Below are 19,135 nucleotides of genomic sequence, written 5' to 3'. Positions count from 1 at the left end.
GCTAATGGTCCTTTGTTGCAGAGGCCTGACTGTGACAGCACACCCGCCACCTACTGGCCCTCCTCATCATTAGTTTCTCATGGAACTACTCTAGAACTCATGGAGCTACACACACACACACACACACACACACACACACACACACACACACACACACACATGCATGCACCTTCATGCATGCACATATTTGTGTGCCTCTGTGTCGGTGTGCAGTGCATCTGAATGCTCACTCACGCTCATGCCAGTCCTTCTGAATGTGTGCTTCACTGTCTGGTTGAGGTGTAATGGAGCTGGGGTAATACTGCTGGGGTTCAGTCTTTTGAATGGCAGAGGCTCAGAGTACGGATGAATAATAGAGATGACAGACAGAGGATGGATGACAGAAGCAGTATGGATGATAGAAGGAGTATGGATGATAGACAGAGTATGGATGATAGAAGGAGTATGGATTATAGACATAATAGATGATAGACAGAGGATGGATGACAGAGTATGGATTATAGACAAAATAGATGATAAATAGAGTATGGATTATAAACAGAACAGATGATAGAGTATGGATTGCATAGATGATGAGACTCCTTTATAAACACAGTGTTTGTGAGGATGATTGCAGTCACTGCGTGTGCAGAATGAAAGAAATACCAATGGACAGTTAAAAGATTTAACACAACATAATTACACTGCATCATGAAAATGAAATCAGGGTCATTTTGAGGGCTTGAGAAATGTATGGGGACATGGTCATTTCCATTTTGTTATGTAACCTATTAATGTAGGACATATAACCACTCAATACAGAATTAGAACGTTGCAGACAGGCGGAAGAAGTAAACAAGCTTACAGTGTGTGTGTGTGTGTGCGTGTGTTGAAGTGTTTAAGTATATGTGGCTAAGTGTGTGTTTGTGTGTTCACACAAACACTACCATACACTGCCATTGGGCAATACGGATTATGGCTATGAGTATCTCAAACTGTCAGCCAATTACAACCTGTGTAGAGTTCCAAAGCTTTGTAGCAGTGAACCTGAATCTCCAAAACATCTTCTGTTCTGACCATGTAACATGGTTGGGGACAGACAGTCATGTATTATTGCCTCCTCCCCCAAAAAAACTTCCACCTATTTTTGCAATTATATTTACATTTTTTGTGAGTTTTTTTCTACATCTGCTAATAAATGATAGGGCCAAGCCTTTAGGGCATTTGCCCTTGAGCCAATAGTTTACCACAGCCCTTGTCCGTACAATTTTGTTCTGTTTCCAAAGGTATGACTCTGACTACTGTATGAGTCTGGCGTGCTGAGTGATAAGCTCTCAAACTGAGTGAGACTTAAGGAGCTTTAAGATGGACGTTTTCAGGCACTTTGAATGGTTAGAAGTTTTGCTCAGTGTTTTAGTCACTGGCTGGAGGACTCATGGTTAGACAGTAGACTGGAGTCACAAGGGTATTTCAGTATTTTACACAGGGCCCAGGGTGATGGAGGGACAACAGGATGGCAGTGGAGGGGAACAGAGCACTCACACACACACACACACACACACACACACACACACACACACACACACACACACACACACACACACACACACACACAACAACACACACACACACACACCAACACACACACTGCCGTCACCTTGTGTGTATGAGAGCTCCCTGATGGTGGTACTGCCATACAGCATGACTAATGCAGCCCGCAAGTCACTGTTTCTCCTCACCAACTCTCCTAGAACTGAATTAATTGGCTGTCATCATGGTTACAAACTTACATACTGTATGTAAAGTATGTACAGCAGCGTGTGCGCACACACACAGACACAGACACACACACACACACGCACACACACACACGTACACAGACACATTTACAGAAATACAATCATTTACAAAGAAACACAACACATTTATGCAGCACCCATGGCCATTCTCTTCATCAGTGCCAGACATTCTTTACACCTCAATATTAAACTCAATATTAAAATACCTAGTATAACGTATGTTACTGTTTGTATCAATTATTATTGCTGTGGAAACAGGGATCACTTATATACATAACACTGTCTGTAGTATAATTAACCTGCAAATGGTCAAACCTGATTCACAAACCATTTTATTGTAATATTCTGCTGCATCTCATCTCTCATACCAGTGTAATAATGCATGGTGAAATATATGTTTAGACCATGGGGTTGCACTGGACGATACACATATTTTTGTTTGTAGAAACAAAATCACTATTCTCAATTTGTACTTATCAGTGTTATGTTTTCCACAGTGAAATGTACACCTGTTGAAAATAAATGCATATGTCAGTCTCCTCCACAATGCATTCAGTGAGGATATAATGAAAGAGCTTAGTACTGTGTGGGCATGTACAATGAGTTAGATCTACTGTAGCACTTACTGCAAACCAGTGTATTACATTCAAACTGAAAATACTTAAAAAAGAAAAGAGCTCTTCCCATTTGCCTGTGCTTTGAACCATGTTTTCCAAAAGTGTGAAAGGTAATGGATTGCCATTTTGTTTTTATACAGTTTGTCAAGCACCCTGTTCATAACTTCCTTTCTGGTTCAAAGTAATCCTCTTTTAGGGATTCATCACAAACTCCCAGTGCCTGAGCCCAGACCTGATGCTAGGCAGGTCCTGGTTGAACTCAATATGGAAATGTCTCAGAGAGCTTGTTTGGCTTCCCAGAATCCTTCAGGTGGAGAGTGCCGATGATGGCTTCTGATACAAACATCTTTCCACAACAAGAGGCATTTACCTTTTGTTGACCCTAGTGTCTCATACTTGGTGAGAGTGTTTATGTCAGTGTGTTCGTCCGAGTAGGAGTTTGTGTGGGGCGTTTGTGTGTCTGTGTGTGTTGTTTCCCTTTGTGTAAGTGTGCGCGTGTCTGTGTTCCACCTATCTCTCAGTCCTGTGGGCTCGGTGTGTATGCGAAGCTCCAGATGTTGCCTGTGCTTCTGGGAGACGACGGAGCGGGCTGGTTTGAGGGATCAGTGCCAGACGGGATGGGAATGTGAATGTGCCCTGTGTTGTTCCCTGTCACGGTTCGGGCCTTTTATTCAAAAACATTTTTTACAGAGAAAACAACACTTACCTTTCAGTCCTAACTAGGCCTGACGTGTGCTGTGCTCCTGCAGAGCTGGCTGTGGTTCTGTAACTAGGCCTGACGTGTGCTGTTCACCTGCAGAGCTTGCTGTGGTTCTGTAACTAGGCCTGACGCGTGCTGTTCACCTGCAGAGCTTGCTGTGGTTCTGTAACTAGGCCTGACGCGTGCTGTTCACCTGCAGAGCTTGCTGTGGTTCTGTAACTAGGCCTGACGCGTGCTGTTCACCTGCAGAGCTTGCTGTGGTTCTGTAACTAGGCCTGACGTGTGCTGTGCTCCTACAGAGCTTGCTGTGGTTCTGTAACTAGGCCTGACGTGTGCTGTTCACCTGCAGAGCTTGCTGTGGTTCTGTAACTAGGCCTGAGGCGTGCTGTTCACCTGCAGAGCTTGCTGTGGTTCTGTAACTAGGCCTGACGCGTGCTGTTCACCTGCAGAGCTTGCTGTGGTTCTGTAACTAGGCCTGACGTGTGCTGTGCTCCTACAGAGCTTGCTGTGGTTCTGTAACTAGGCCTGACGTGTGCTGTTCACCTGCAGAGCTTGCTGTGGTTCTGTAACTAGGCCTGAGGCGTGCTGTTCACCTGCAGAGCTTGCTGTGGTTCTGTAACTAGGCCTGAGGTGTGATGTGCTCCTGCAGAGCACATTTGTGGTTCTGGGTACACAGAGAGCACTGATTCCTCCTCGAATTTGATTAAAGAAACTAATCTCAAATTCCTTTTTTGTTTGTTTAGACAGGTGGTTCGCGTGATATGTGGGGAGGAAACTCACAGGAGAGAGCTGTCCCATTTATAAGCCAGTTAGTTCCCAATGCTATGGAGATAAATGGGAGGCTGAATTACAACTTTAAAGGGAAATGTTGAACTGTTTAGCACTTTCCAATGAGCTGCAGTACACCAAATAGTGCGGGTAGTTGCCATAGTTTCAAGAGCTGTGGTTGTGGCACCATAGCAGCAGGCAGGGCACCACTGTTCTCTGGTGTTTTGTTGATTGCCCTGGTTACCGGCCTCAGGAGATTTCAGGAGCTGACACCAACCTGGGAAGTAGGAGTGATTAAACCAACTCTTAGGTAAATGAATCATTGATACTGTTACTTTAATTCTGTTATTTGGCTTATTTTAGCATTTCCTTTGTGGAAGTGAACTATTTTAAATGCTTCATGTGTGCAGTGAGCTGTTTCATGCCATTCAACTCTCCGTCTGTCTGGCATTTAGAACATGCATCCACCGCCAGCCTTCAAGATCATTGTTCTCTACTGTCCTGTGAGGATATAATACATTTAGATGTGGAGAAAGACATATAAATGGACACCAACGTTTAGCATCCTTTCCCAGCTGATTGCTCTAATTTCACACATTGTGATTGAACTGCAGCACAGACATGCTATCTGTGGCAAAACAGTTGGAGAATTTCAAAGGCACCAACACAGTTCAGCTAACAGCAGACAGACATTAGAGCGTGCATTCAAGCACCTCATAGAACAGACCACAGAACTAATTACTACTCCACTCACTGTGCCCACCATGGTTTCAGTACCTGTTAGACAACACTTCATGAAATCCAATCACAAAAACATGGTGTGTGTGGAGGTCAGGTTGTAGCCGGCCCTGAGGGAGAAAGCCTGTCAGAGGAGGGCAGGCATCCTGTTCCTCCATGTTAGAACAAAAACTCCAGGAAGTGGTATTGATGAGATACAATGCTGATACATTGTTGTGTCCTTTAGTTGTGAGGGGGGAGGATAAAATATCACCACATTAACAGTTGATTTCCATTTTCCCATGAATAATTTCTTTTCCATTTTATTTTCTGGCGCATTTGTCACTTTTTTCCAGACACACAAAAGGAGAAGGATTGCATGGCAGAATAATATCGGTGATGATAATTCTTACATCTCAGCCCCAGCGCACAAATGGCATGTATCTGGAATGAAACCCTTCAGGAGAATTTCAGCCCCTGTACTTGTGACCCTCCTGTCAACTGTCTCTTTCTTTTTCCGTTATCAGAGACACATAAACAAAGGCTGGAAGCTTTGGTCATTCGTTTTCCTCTCCGTTAAATGTACTTTAATGCTTGTTTTGTTTTCTGTTGACAGAGCCTTCAACCCTTTTAAGTGAAGACACGGGGGAAATAAACACCATAATTAATGCGTGGGGTCAGGGACGGTTGACAACAACTTTCAGAGAAATGAATTTCAGGAAAACAAGCGACGGGTTTCCTAATAATGGCTGCTCTTCTATTGACTGGCTTTCGACATCCGTCCAAACCTTAATGGGCTTTATAATTAACAGTGACGAATCACCAGCTCCCCAGCCTCTCCCCTCTGCTTAGCGTACGCTGGGATGGGGCTGGATGGAAGCTTGACATTTCTCAAATTGCTTCTGATTGATCTTGGCCACCCTACTGTGAGGGCTGCATGGAAAGGGCTAACTCACTCCCTTTGAAGGCAGGCCTGTCCAGCAGGCTATGGCGAATACTCAATAAACACAGTCGTGCCACAGGAAACACCTCCATGGCACTGACCAATCACATCACGCACGAGCGAGGCAGGCGCATCCACAAACACCACTTAGAGGAGAGATTTCATGAAGAATCACTGTTGTCAGTTCTCCTGCTCTGTGTATCCTCCAGCCTCCTCTGCACTGTCATCTGTAGGGATATCAGACCAGGCTTGAACAGGACAGGAAGCTATTTTTACATTGTCAGTGGGCTAAAACTGCATCAGTAATAGACAGATAGGATGGCCCTGTTATCAAGTGCATTTCTTATAATTATAAGTTGTTTTTTCTTTCTTTAAAAAAAGGCTATAGTCTAATTAGTGTAAGTATAAGATGTGTTCAATGCATTCCTCGTAAATTGGACAATCAGACTGCATGATTGGTTCTATGTTTACTGTCACAAAGAATATTACAGTGTAGAAAAGAACATGATTTTGATACAGTGCTTGAGTCTGCAATCTGGATTGATGGCTCTGCGTATCTGTGTGTGCTGTTTGAACTTCATTTCTTTGGTCATTAGTCACCCTAACAGTTTGGACATAGGACCTGGAGACCTGCCCTTTCAGCTCATTAAAACAGGAAGCAATAAAAGGTGATAATAAAGTAACGATGTCCGGACGAAACGTTCCTTCTTTAATGAGGAGGTTTGTCTATTTGAGGGTAAACAAACCTTGCCGCAAATGGGAAAACAAATCTAAAACCCCCGACATATTTAGCTTGAAAGTAAATAGTTGTACAAAATAATGCATGTCTTGACATTGGAATTCATTCCTTTTTTGCATTTGAACACTGGATCACACCATGTATCGCATTAAGCAAGCTCATATTTTTGAGAGAACACTTGGGGGAAATTGTTGTTTGGGAGAGAGCAATGAGGAGCTCAGCTGATCCAGCTGGAGGTGTCTGGTGCGGTGGCTCAGACCATTTGAGGCGGCTTGGAACGTGACATCCGCAGGATGAGAAACTTAATGGGGCGCAGTCCACCAGATACAGTTGACCTGAGGTATGATGAGATACTGCCTCTTTACAGTTAAAAAATAAGTTTGTTTTCCCTACGCAAGCTTCTGTGATCCCCTTTGTCCTTTTCAAGGCTGCTCTTAAGAAAATAGCTCTTGTGTGAAAATAGCACTGCAGTCTTTTGTTCGCCCGATAAAAGATGTAACAGCTGCATCTCTAGGGGGGAATATTAAATGAGGCCTGGAGTTGCCCTGCGCTGTCAGATTCCACAATGACCTGGACTCCTTCTGACTCCTCCATCCCTGTCTCCATCCACGCCCCTCTTCCTCTCTGCCACCTACTTCCCTCTCTTCCCGCTTTCCTTTCACCTCCTGTAGCCTCCTCTCCACCCCCCCCCCTCGTCTCTTCTTTCCTGTGTCCTCTGCCCCCCCCCCAGAGCTGCGTGTGTTGACAAGGCTTTGTCCCACAGATGCAGCCAGAGGGATGCCAGCGATGCCTGCGTCCTGCACCACACCACTTCTGTTGCACCAGCCTCTCAGCAACCCCTGCTCCTACTGGACCCAGGGGAGCCTCCTGCCGCTGTCGGTTGATGAAAACCAGACGGGAGGAGGGGTGGTAGGGAGAGGTAGGAAGGGGTAGGGGTGATAAGGAGAGGTAGGGATGAGTGGGGTTCAAAGAGAGTCTGAACAAAACTCACGGGGCTGGTGATGACACAAAGTTTTCCTGTCAACGTTTGTGTTTGTAGTATCTGAAGCGTGCAGTGCTGGCTCTTGGCAAGGTTGTGCTGCGTCAGATTTCTGCCTTGATTACGATCTGAGAGGAGGGGAGACATACTGGCGAAGGCAGGCTTGGACGTTTCTTTCATGACTGACGGAAAACATTTTAGACCTTACCGTGGTACAATACTGGGAGACTTCTCTCTGCTCAGTATATGATGTATACTGTGGAAAGTTCTGGATGCCAGCGGGAAGTAAGGAAGCTGTTTATGCTGGTTTATCTGCTTGTGGGCAACAGCAGGATTCAGTGCATGAATGACTTCCCCCGTATGTTTCAACACACATGTGAAACTGAGTGATGAGGAGGGGAGGAGAAGAAAAGAGGAACATTGTGAATGACATGAAGGAGTCCGGGGGTGTCTGAATAGACAGGAAAGGAGCCCGTGGGCTGGGATTTAGGCCACATTGAGTTTTTAATCGCTTCCACAACAACGTGCATCGCGATTGCTTACTCAGTGTCCAGCTGCTGCCTTCCTCCTGAGCAATGGAACTGAAATCAAATTAGGCCGTGTTGTCTCATGCAGAACAAGCTATCATTTACCCAAAGCAAGCGTCTCTGGCTTCTTTCAATATCCCAAATAGGGCTTTAAAATCCCTCAGTCTTCATCATGTTCTGCTGGAAATAGCAACAGTATGTGACAGGCGGATTGGGTCAGTTTAACCTCCCAACTCTGAGGTAATGGTGGGTGATTATGGGCGTTTTGAGAGTCTGTTATTCGTACAGAGAGAGAGGGTGGCCACTGGTCAGTATTCAATAGAGTAGAGGATTATCTCAATTATAGATTTTCTCCCACACAATTTTCAGCTCAATAGCTCAAGTAAGCTCTTTGTTAGACTGGACCATTACAGAGAGGTAGTGGAGCTCACATTGAAAAGGCACTCAAAAAACACGAATCTTCCCAATTTGTTTACAACAGCGAAGCACATTAATAGCTGCAAGTAATAGATAAAAAGCACAATGAAACATCTTTTGTCTCAACATTTTAATTGTCTTGATAATAATCCAACTACTGTAGCATCACAGCTCTCATGCAGCCCTTGTTGTCGAAGCAGATTGATTTTCTAAAAATATAATTTTAATCCATAGATTTTTCCATCTTTGTTTCCTTGACAACAGGTCCAAACAAGGAATGGTCTCCTAGACAACAGGCTTGAGAGTACAACAAGTGGGAGAGAGGACCCGTGAGGGAGAGTGAAAGAGGGCTGGGGGAAAGAGAGGTGAAGAGAGGGACGAGTGGAGAGTACAAAGAAAGAAAAGGTGAGAGGTGGACGTTTTATTCTGCCGCATCTCACTAGAGAGCATCATGTACCACAACCCTTTTTATTAATTGATTTACAGTTCATGTACTGTACTCCTTTCTCCCCTTGGCTTCAAGTGGGAAGGCAGTGCTTGGTTTGCTCTAGGATCTATTCAGCCAAACTGAGGACATATTCTTGATGCACTTCTGGAATACACATTCAGGACCTGATCATCAATAAATCAACATTCCCACTGTGAGAAACAAAGAAGTATCTATGTCTGTTACAGGTTATGAATTTAAACACCTCTTTCCTACAGAGCTACACAGACCAGGCTCCACCTAGCCTGTGTAGTCAAACACACTGGGAAAGAGAAGGGGGGCAAAGATTTCACATTGTGTTATTGACCAATTGGCGCCCCCGTGGTGAGTGAGTCATGTGACGGTCTCCTTCTGTTCCTCCTGAGTGTTTTCTTCATCATCCTCCGCCTGCTCACTCTACTGTAACAGTGGTTATCACACTGAATTGCTTCTCTGGCTGACTCCCAGGAAAAAAGCCTATTAACTGTCTGATTGTGTCTGTTGTTTGTATTGAGATGCTGTCTCTCCTGTGAGCTGAATCACAAGACGGCCCAAAGGCCATTTCCGAGACAGTGGTGGATGTTACAGAGTTAGGAGTGGATGTTTCTGGGACAGTCAGGAGTGGATGTTTCTGGGACAGTCAGGAGTGGATGTTTCTGGGACAGTCAGGAGTGGATGTTTCTGGGACAGTCAGGAGTGGATGTTTCTGAGACAGTCAGGAGTGGATGTTTCTGAGACAGTCTGGAGACACAGGGTCTAGACTTCAGTTGTGAAGGACCATCAATGACAGGAAAGTCCTACAAACAAGCCAAAGGACAAACTAAGCAATCATCTAGGGTCATAAAAAGTGATTTATACCTGTGTTTTGTAACAAGAACATAATAGTTAAGCCTACAGCAATAATTGCTTATCAAATCTGTTAGTGTTTTGATAAGCCTTCAAAGGTGAGCGCGGTATAGGCAGAGTCACCAAGTAGCCTACGTTGGTCTTAAACGTAATCACAGCCAGTGCTACAGCTGCATTTGTCCACTCTATCGTACTGAGCATTTGCATTGTGCGAGCACAATGAGCTATCGGTATTGTAAACACTAACGATGCCTGCCATCTTCTCCACACAGCATAATGAATCAACTCTGCATTGAAAGACAGTCAAGTCCTGCACGGAGGCTGAGACGGTTGTGAAGCCTTCCCGTGGAGAATGTCCTGTCAGAATAGATTAGTGAGCACAGGAAGACTCCTCCAACAAAACCATCCCCTCAAACTCAGGAAAGACACAACACAGTCATGCATACAGTAGTGGCAGCCTTGTTGGGAGGAAGGCTGATACAGTACATATTTAATGTCACCTGAGGAGTGCATGTATTGATGTGAGCTTTTGTAGACACATAATAGTTTGTTATGGTCGACATTAAAGTCAGAGATAGCTGAGTCGGAATGAATCACTTAGCTGTATTATGTTTTTTACAATATGAATAGGAATGACAACCTGGCAACTTCAAAGCGCATGATGTGTTTATAATTGCTGACATTTTTGGTCATTAGCTGTCAATGATAATTCACTATAATCTGTCCACTCGATGTAAGGTGATTTAAGGAGTTCACCTAACCTTGTAGAACTTCTGTTTTCACAGCGCGGGACCAAATTGGGCTGTTCTCCCGTTGGCTACAGTGAATTATTGATGTCAGACTTTGAGTTACCTTCAGGCACAAATTTCCAATGTTTGTACTCCTCTAAGCTAAGTTAGTGAACATTATCACTCCAGACATAACACTATCTGCAGTCATTTACCTGGATGTTCATCAGTGATAGAGCAGTATCTCTATCCCCAATACCGTCTCTCAAATCACTGTGCAGTATCTGTCTGGATACCTCCGCCAGCTTCTCAAGACGGATCAAGGCTAGTTTTAGCATCGCCGGCTACCTCAGTTTGCTCAAGACACATCCCTGCACAACGCTGCCAACCTGCCTAAATTAAATCAGGCTTAAATAAGATATATCTCTCTCTCTCTGTGAATCGTGTGGACTGATCCTGGCAGCAGCGCTCTGGCGTATCTCCCTGGCCGTGGGGGCTGCTGAAGAATCACCTCCCAGGGACCAGGGCTGCATTAGCCAGCCCATGAAGACTCTCTCTATTGATAGCCGTGGTGGATTCAGCTCACTGAGGAGGCTCGGGCCGGTCGCAGGAGAGCAGGGGGATGAGTATAAATGGAGGGTGTCAATCCCGGTGGGGATAGCCGGTCATCTGTAAAAGAAGAAATGTACGAGCACATAAGGACGGGTAATGCTAACCCTCTGCCAGGGGAGGAGGCCGAATCTGAGGTGACATTCTCTTCCCTGGACTGTGACGGGTATTCTTGCGCTCTCTCTCTCTCTCTCTCTCTCTCTCTCTCTTTCTCTCTCTCTCTCTCTCTCTCTCTCTCTCTCTCTCTCTCTCTCTGTCTCTCTCTCTCTCTCTCTCTCTCTCTCTCTCTCTCTCTCTCTCTAACTCTCTCTCTCTCCTTTTCTCTCACACTCTTTGTCCATGGCTCTTCATATTTTACCTTTACACTGTACATTCCTCTCCTTTTGTCCATGGGATTTGCATTGTGAGTTGTCGACCCTTTGTTTCAGCGCTGAGGAGAAAAAGCCATGACTCAACTATCAATCAAGAAGGAAGGACAAAGAGCAACACCTTCTCAATGACATCTCTGGCTCTCTGCTTGTGAGGTGTCACACAGCCTTCTCAAGGTCACATCAAACTGACAGCGGCGTGGGTGCAAATGTTGAACACCCTCTGTAGCAGCCCTTTACAAATTTGTTTAATGAGGAATTGATTTTCCCTCTTGGCTGGGGGAGGCTGTCCCTAGGGCCCAAAAACAGCGGAAAGCTTCGAAGGAGACACATTCAGGAAGAGAACTGGTTAGCCTGGCACAGACAACCAGTCTGCCATCCAACACAACCAGTAAACCGTTCCGCCTGCAAGCTAGTTGGCCAGCCAGCAAGCTAGCACACCAGCCATCTAGCAACACGTTAGCCAGCCAGTCACTGACAGCCTTTCAACCCTGTTGACGTCTGGTTCTCACCACAGGGTTGGAATCCTCTAGTTTTAATGTGACAGGGCAGAACGTTGGGGAGGAGGATGGACAGACAGTCTCGTGATGACCAGGGAGGAAATGGAGCTGCTGATTAACAAGGGTGAGGAATGTGTTTCTGAGTGGGAGGAATATTGTGAAAACACAGGACTTAAAATGTCTGAAAGAGAACGGCTGCTATTTAGGAGGGGATGTCTAGACGGTCAAGAAGACAGAAGATAAATTGATTGTAAAAAGGATTCAAAAATGAACGTCCGCCAAGGTGAAGGAGACCTAAAGAAAACATCTATTTACGAGCAGTCTAGTGAATTCAGGATGTTGTGTAAAGGAGGAGACGGGCTTTGACAGGGATATTGAAGTACAATTGATGGATTGCATGGTTATTGATTGGTTAAACACTGGGATTTACCTGTCATTGACTGAGCTGCAGCTCGATCATCATCATCATCGCCATTCCAATGGAATTCATCTGGTAACCAGAAAAAGGCTCACCTAAGAACGTGTCCTCCTGGCTGAGGAGTTCTCCTGGCCTCCCCGCCCTTCTGTCATAACTCACAGCAGATAGCCAGATCTTTCTAAATGGGTTAATGAAATCTCAAACTCCACCAACGAAGGAGGGATCAATTCCTCTGTGTGGAAGAAATACGATATCACCAGGGCGATTCAGATGAATCATTCGAAGATGTTGTATGAAACTGCTGTAGATAATGATCAGAATCCTTTCCTCGTCTGGAAAAAAAAGACGGAGTCAGATCAGTTTTTGAATAATCAGGAAATGATCATTTCGGGCTGACAAAAACATGCAGCCAATGAGCAAAATAAATGTGTTTACCAACATTTCCCCTGGTTATAAATGAGGTAGAGGGAGGGGAAGAGAAACTCTGCGAATGAAAATATTTCTGCCATTTCTATTTCCTGTTTTACATCCAAATGTTTAAAGTCAATAACCCACACTTCATCTTGATGTCAATGGTGCTGGCATAATTCAAAGAGAGAAAATACAACTTCAGAAAAAATGATGTAATTATTTAGGGGTGCAGTGAGAGAAAGGTATTCAGCTTCTTGGTTACAGTGTTCAAGTTCAAGTTCAAGTTCAAGTCTTTTATTTGTCAGGTGCACAGAGCAACACAAGGTTAGACTGGGCACTGAAATTCTTAAGACAAGACAACGCAAGCACTTGGCATAACATAACATATAAGTACACAGAACAAATTTACATCTATGCTGAGCTTAGATAAGTGAACTTCCTAAATATACAGATAGCAATAAATAAACGACTATACTAACCCTAACACTAAAACTTCCTAAATTACAGATAACAATAAATAGTACGCTATACTAACCCTAATACACAAAAAAAAAAAAAAAAAAAAAAAAAAAAAAAAAACCTGTTACAACCCTATAAACTAATCTAACCTAAATGGAGTACAGTGCAGTAGTGCAAATTTACAGATCAGTGACTTTGTCAATGACCAAACAGGAGCCTGGTGGCGAGGTACAGTAGTGCAATGTTACTGAAAGAGCAACCAGTAGCTGAAAGTGACAGTGTATAAGTGACTAGTGTGCAGTAAAAATGTCCATATCAGTGTCCATTGAGAAGCCTGATGACCCTTGGGTAGAAACTGTTGTCCAGTCTGCGTGTGCGCGACCGGATGCTGCGGTAACGCCTGCCAGAAGGCAACGGGGTAAAGAGACTGAAGGATGGGTGGGAACAGTCTCTTAGAATCCTGCTGGCTTTCCTAAGGCAACGTGTGTGGTAGGTGTCCTGTAGGGCTGGGAGCTTCCTGCCGATGATGAACTCAGCAGAACGGACCACACTTCGTAGGGCCTTGCGGTCCCGGTCTGTGCAGCTCCCATACCACACTGTGATACAACCAGTCAGAATGCTTTCTATAGTGCATCTGTAAAAGTTAGTAAGGATGACTGAGTCCATACCAAACTTCTTCAGTCTCCTCAGGAAGAAGAGGCGCTTACGGGCCGTTTTGACCACCTTGTCCGTGTGAACAGACCAGGTGAGGTCATTGCTGATGTTCACCCCGAGGAACTTGAAGCAGCTGACCTTCTCCACTTCCGATCCATTGATGAATAGGGGTGCATGCTCCTCCTCCTGCCGCCTCCTAAAGTCCACAATCATCTCCTTGGTCTTGCTGATGTTAAGAGAGAGGTTGTTGTCCTGACACCATGATGTCAGGGTGTCAACCTCCTCTCTGTAGGCTGACTCGTCACTGTCAGAGATGAGGCCCACGATGGTTGTGTCGTCAGCAAACTTAACGAGGAGGTTGGAGCTGTGCGTAGCCACACAGTCGTGGGTGAACAAGGAGAACAGGAGAGGGCTGAGCACACAGCCCTGGGGGGTGCCTGTGTTGGTGATCAGTACAGATGAAGTGCGGTCACCGATTCTCACCACCTGTGGCCTCCCCGTCAGGAAGTGGAAGATCCACTTGCAGAGGGAGGTGCTTAGTCCCAGGTCCACAAGCTTGGAGACCAGTCTGGAGGGGATGATGGTGTTGAATGCAGAGCTGTAGTCAATGAACAGCATCCTCACATATGTATTCCCCTTGTCCAGGTGGGAGAGAGCGGTGTGCATGGTCAGAGCGATGGCATCGTCTGTAGACCTATTGGACCGGTATGCAAACTGCATAGGGTCCAGTGTGGGGGACAGCGAGGAGCAGATGAATGATTTGACTAGCCGCTCGAAGCACTTCATGATGATAGAGGTCAGTGCTATTGGGCGATAGTCATTCAGACATGTGACCTTGGTGTTCTTGGGCACAGGGATGATGGTGGTCCTCTTGAAGCAGGTGGGGAGTACAGACAGGTTAAGGGAGAGGTTGAAGATGTCACTGAAGACCCCTGCCAGCTGGTCAGCGCAGCCCCTAAGGGCCCTACCTGATATGCCGTCTGGGCCAGGTGCCTTGCGAGGGTTGATCTTCTTAAAGCATAGCCTCACCTCAGCTACAGTTAGTGTAGGCACACCACTGGCTTGGCCTTCAGGTAGCTCCACTGCAGGGGGTTCACTGTCCCTCTCAAAGCGAGCGTAGAAGGAGTTCAGCTCGTCTGGCAGTAGGACAGAAGACTGGGTCTCATTGTAGCCTCTCCCTTTGTATTCTGTAATGGCTTTAAGTCCACTCCACATGCGCCTGGGGTCAGAGCCATGGTAGCTGGACTCCACCTTGGTCCTGTAGGCCCTTTTCGCTGCTTTGATGGCCTTCAGAAGGTCGTATCTGGCCTTCCTGTACTCATCAGGGTCCCCAGAATTAAAGGCGACAGTACGGGCTCTCAGCTTGGCCCGGACCGCGGCATCAACCCAGGGCTTCTGATTTGGGAAAGACCGGACAACCTTCTTGGGGACAACGTCATCAATGCAGTGCTGGATGTAGCTGGAGACAGTGTCTGAGTATTCGTTAATGTCCCCATCTGCTGCGTCCCTGAACATCAGCCAGTCAGTGGTGTCAAAGCAGTCCTGGAGGGTCGCCACACACTCGTCACTCCATAGGTGAACTGACCTCTCAACCGGTCTGACCTGTTTGAGCTTTTGTTCATATGCGGGGAGAAGAAGAATGGAGGTGTGATCAGCCTTCCCAAAGGCAGGGCGGGGGAGGGGTTTGTAACTGCCCTTGAATGTTGTATAACAATGGTCAAGGATCTGGTCTCCACGTGTGAAGAAGTCAATGTGCTGATAGTATTTGGGCAGGACTTTCTTCATGTTAGCTCTGTTGAAATCACCAACAACAATGAAGGCTGCCTCTGGGTGCACATTTTCCAGTGCACCCACTTTTTAATAACCACACTAGCAATGTCATTTTTCCTAGTTTGCTATCAGATGACTCCATCCACCATCAGACCACAGCTCCCCTCTCTTAAGGACTTAGAGAGGTACCTCAGATATGAAGGCCCTCTGACCCTGTGTCTCAGCAGCCACCAATACCTCAGCCCCAAGGAGCATCCAAACCTTCTGGCCAGGACATGTTGGTGTTTGTCTGGTATTATTTCCAGGGAAACAGAGCAGAACAGTGTTGATAAGATGTTAGGATGGAACCGGCCTCATGTGTCTGTCGGTAGAGATGCCTCTCTGAGCCCTGAACGAACCACCCGAGGAGAGGAAGAGGAAGATAGGAGAGGAAGACGAAGAGGAGAGAAGCCTGTGTAAGTCCATCTTTGGAAGGAAATTCTGGGCTGTGACATTGTGCCCCCTGACAGGCTCCTGTTCTCCACAAGACTCTGAGGATTTATGGAAATGCAGACAGAAGCTGGAGACGGATGGGGGCTGATCATTGTCTGTCCTGCGCAGCAATCAGGTGGAAACCCACAGGGCTGAATTTAAAGCAAATGTTCCCTATAAATCTCCAGGCTTCTCAGGGCAGACTAATGAAAACTAATAGACAAGAGGTGAATGGAGCAATCCATTCTGCTAGTTTCCACGGCCAGGAAGCTTGTTACTCTGCCATTGGCCTCATCCAGAGCTGAACTGGGTTTACATGTGGGACTTGTGAAAAGTTTATATGAAGAAGATTCCACTGCTAAATATTCTCAGACACATATTGGAAAAAGTTGAATTCAGTTAAAATTATTTTGAACCATCACATTTTGAACATTATAAGCAGGCAACATTCAGTTAATGCAGATTTTAGCTTGGCTTTAATCATCCATCCATCGTCCAAGAAAAGGTGCCTCAGAGAATGTTGTGTTGAGTCACACATCTACATTTCTTTTTGTGTTTGTGTTTATAAGTGTGTGTGTCTGTGAGAGCAAGAATGTGTGTGTGATTGGCCGTGTGCAAGAAAGTTTTGTCCCTGACTTCTTCTACAGCCATGTGCTCAGGTGCTCTGTTCCAGAGAGGAGAGGGGCCCATCCAAGTGTGGAGCCACTGGGGCAAGGGGAAGGGGGGGGGGAAGGGGGGGGGGGAAGGGGGGGGGGAGGGGTGATCTCAGTCTGCAGATAGACACCACAGAAACGATCCCAAATAGAATGACTTTGATTTCTCACCTCATTTCACTCTCAGCTGTCAGATAGGGTTCTGCATAGATGACATCTCCTTCATGGCGGTGTGCAAAAATGTGGAACCGTAAAGAGATGAGGCAGCTGCTGCCTGGCATGCAATATGCTCCCGTGACATCATCACCTCTGTCCTGTCCCCACCCCCAGAGCCTTCCCCTCGACTCAACAGCAACAACAACAATAACAACTCCATAGAGGAGCCATGGTGTATCCAGGTGTGTATGTGTGTGTATGTGTGTGTGTATGTGTCTGTGTCTGTGTGTGTCTTTCTCTGTCCTCCTGTGACTGTTGCCCTACCTCTGTTGTTCATTTGGATTGGATTAAGATATTAAGGGATGATTTATTATTTGAAAAACATCAATTAAAACAACACAGTTTTCTACATATAAAGTACATACGTTGTAACATATACAGTTTGTGCCTCCTGTTAAAATGTGTCTTGGTTTCTGGAACAGTGTCCGGCCAAGGTGTCCCCAAAGCACTGAAAAACACAACAACACCAACAAATTGCTGTTTCCTGCCAACCTGAAATCCCTTGTGAGGCCTGAGCACATGAATAAGATATGTGTCTGGTTCCTTAACTACATCCTGTCACTGCTTCCCTCCGTTCCTCCATTCAGATGCCACCCATAGAGAGGTGACCAGGGTTCAGGGGCCAGGGGCCAGGGACCAGGGGCCAGGAACCAGGCGCCAGGAACCAGGAACCAGGAACCAGGAACCAGGAACCAGGAACCAGGGGGCTGGGGGCTGGGGGCTGGGGGCTGGGGGCTGGGGGCTGGGGGCTGGGGGCTGGGGGCTGGGGGCTGGGGGCTGGGGGCTGGGGATGCTGCCCTGTCCCTGCCATCCTAGCCGGGCCAGACCCTGGGATAAACTAGCTCACATTGCCACGTTATCTTTGGCCATAGATTTATTAGCCATCGGGGACTTCTCTGTCACAGTATCTACTACAGTCTTCTGTTAGGAGGATATCGGACTCATTTGATTGGCTGTCTGCTCTCTCTCCTCTTTCTCTCCCTTTCTCCGTCTGTGTTGGTGACACCAGTGAGCAGCCTCTGTCCTAGCTAGGCATTATTAGGGAAGAGGAGAGCCTCAAAATGTCTGGGCCATTTTCAAACCTGTTAGCAGTGGACCTTCTGGCACAACATCGAGTACATGCCACCTGTTTGGCTTCTCTCCTGACTGGGACTGCAATGACTGGCGATCTGTACTATCTCAATGAGACAGCTGGGTGCTGGTAACTGGTCTCCAATGTTTCCTCAACAGGGATTCATCTTCTTTATCATTTATTCTCTGGGGTGAAACCATAATGGCTTTGGAACCGGTGCAGATGCACGCTGCCAGAGGTTGGGTTTTTCCACCTCCTGTTAACTCTTTATTATTCCTCACTTGTCTGTCTGTGTGACTCCTGACCTGGGTCATCGCCCCGTGACTCTAACTCGTCAGCTCATTCACCTCCCGTGGCATCGAGGCCTGCATCTCCCAAACTTATCATCATAGACTCAGGCAGAATACAAACATCTTCAAATGCCCTATTTAATAATTCAAATTGCAAATATAGCGTCACCAGACTTTTGTTTACAAATTCACAAGCTCTCCACCCATAAAGCCACATATTCTGCCCCGGAGCAACTCACTCTGTCCAACTGTTAGAGAAGTTAGAGAGGGCTGTCAGAGCAGATATTAAAAAAGGGGGTGAGAGGCACGCAGGTTCTTCCAATATAAGTGTAAATACGGGCACCTTTGAACAGCTGGGTTATGAATAATGGAGTCAGGCTGCCCTTGATATTCATGGGAGGGGGACCATATTCTGCCAATCAAAAGCCGAGAGGGAGAGTTCACAACCTGCTCCCTCTGCCTGTGTTTCCTGGGGCCGGCGTACCCTCCCGCCCGTCACACGGTGGTCAAAGTGAGACAGCAGAAGCGTTCGCCGGGCGCCGGGCGCCGTGGGCCTCGGGTTTGATCTGCTCTCTTGTTTCTTTCTCTCCCTCGCTGACACAGACGTGCTAATCCCCATGCTGCAGGAGAGGGAACTGTTGTTCTCTGGGCCCAAACACACAGAGGAAGACAGCTTGTTTATGCATCACTGTTGCAACGATGAGAGTGGTGATTACGGAAGGCTGGAAGGTCATATTGCATGGGAAGATTGCAGTGTGGTACAGGAAGGCTACGGTCAGGGCACATAACTTTGACTTTGTGAGTCATAAAGAGAATAAAAGACTTGTACTTCCTCCTTCTTCTGCACAGGACATTCTCCTGAGTCAATATATCACATTCACGCCCACCAATAATATGATTTGTAAGCAAAGCATAACATTTACCCTCCCATTGCGCCTGACACATTTTGAATATAGTGTAGAGCGATTAGCAGTGGAGCCATGCATCACTGAGCAGTGCCCAGTGCGCAGTGCTTGGAA

The sequence above is a fragment of the Hypomesus transpacificus genome, chromosome 1, assembly GCF_021917145.1.
Source record: "Hypomesus transpacificus isolate Combined female chromosome 1, fHypTra1, whole genome shotgun sequence".
In the NCBI taxonomy this organism is placed as follows: Eukaryota; Metazoa; Chordata; class Actinopteri; order Osmeriformes; family Osmeridae; genus Hypomesus; species Hypomesus transpacificus.
The sequence above is the reverse complement of the archived record's forward strand: the minus strand, read 5'-3'. Positions refer to the sequence as shown.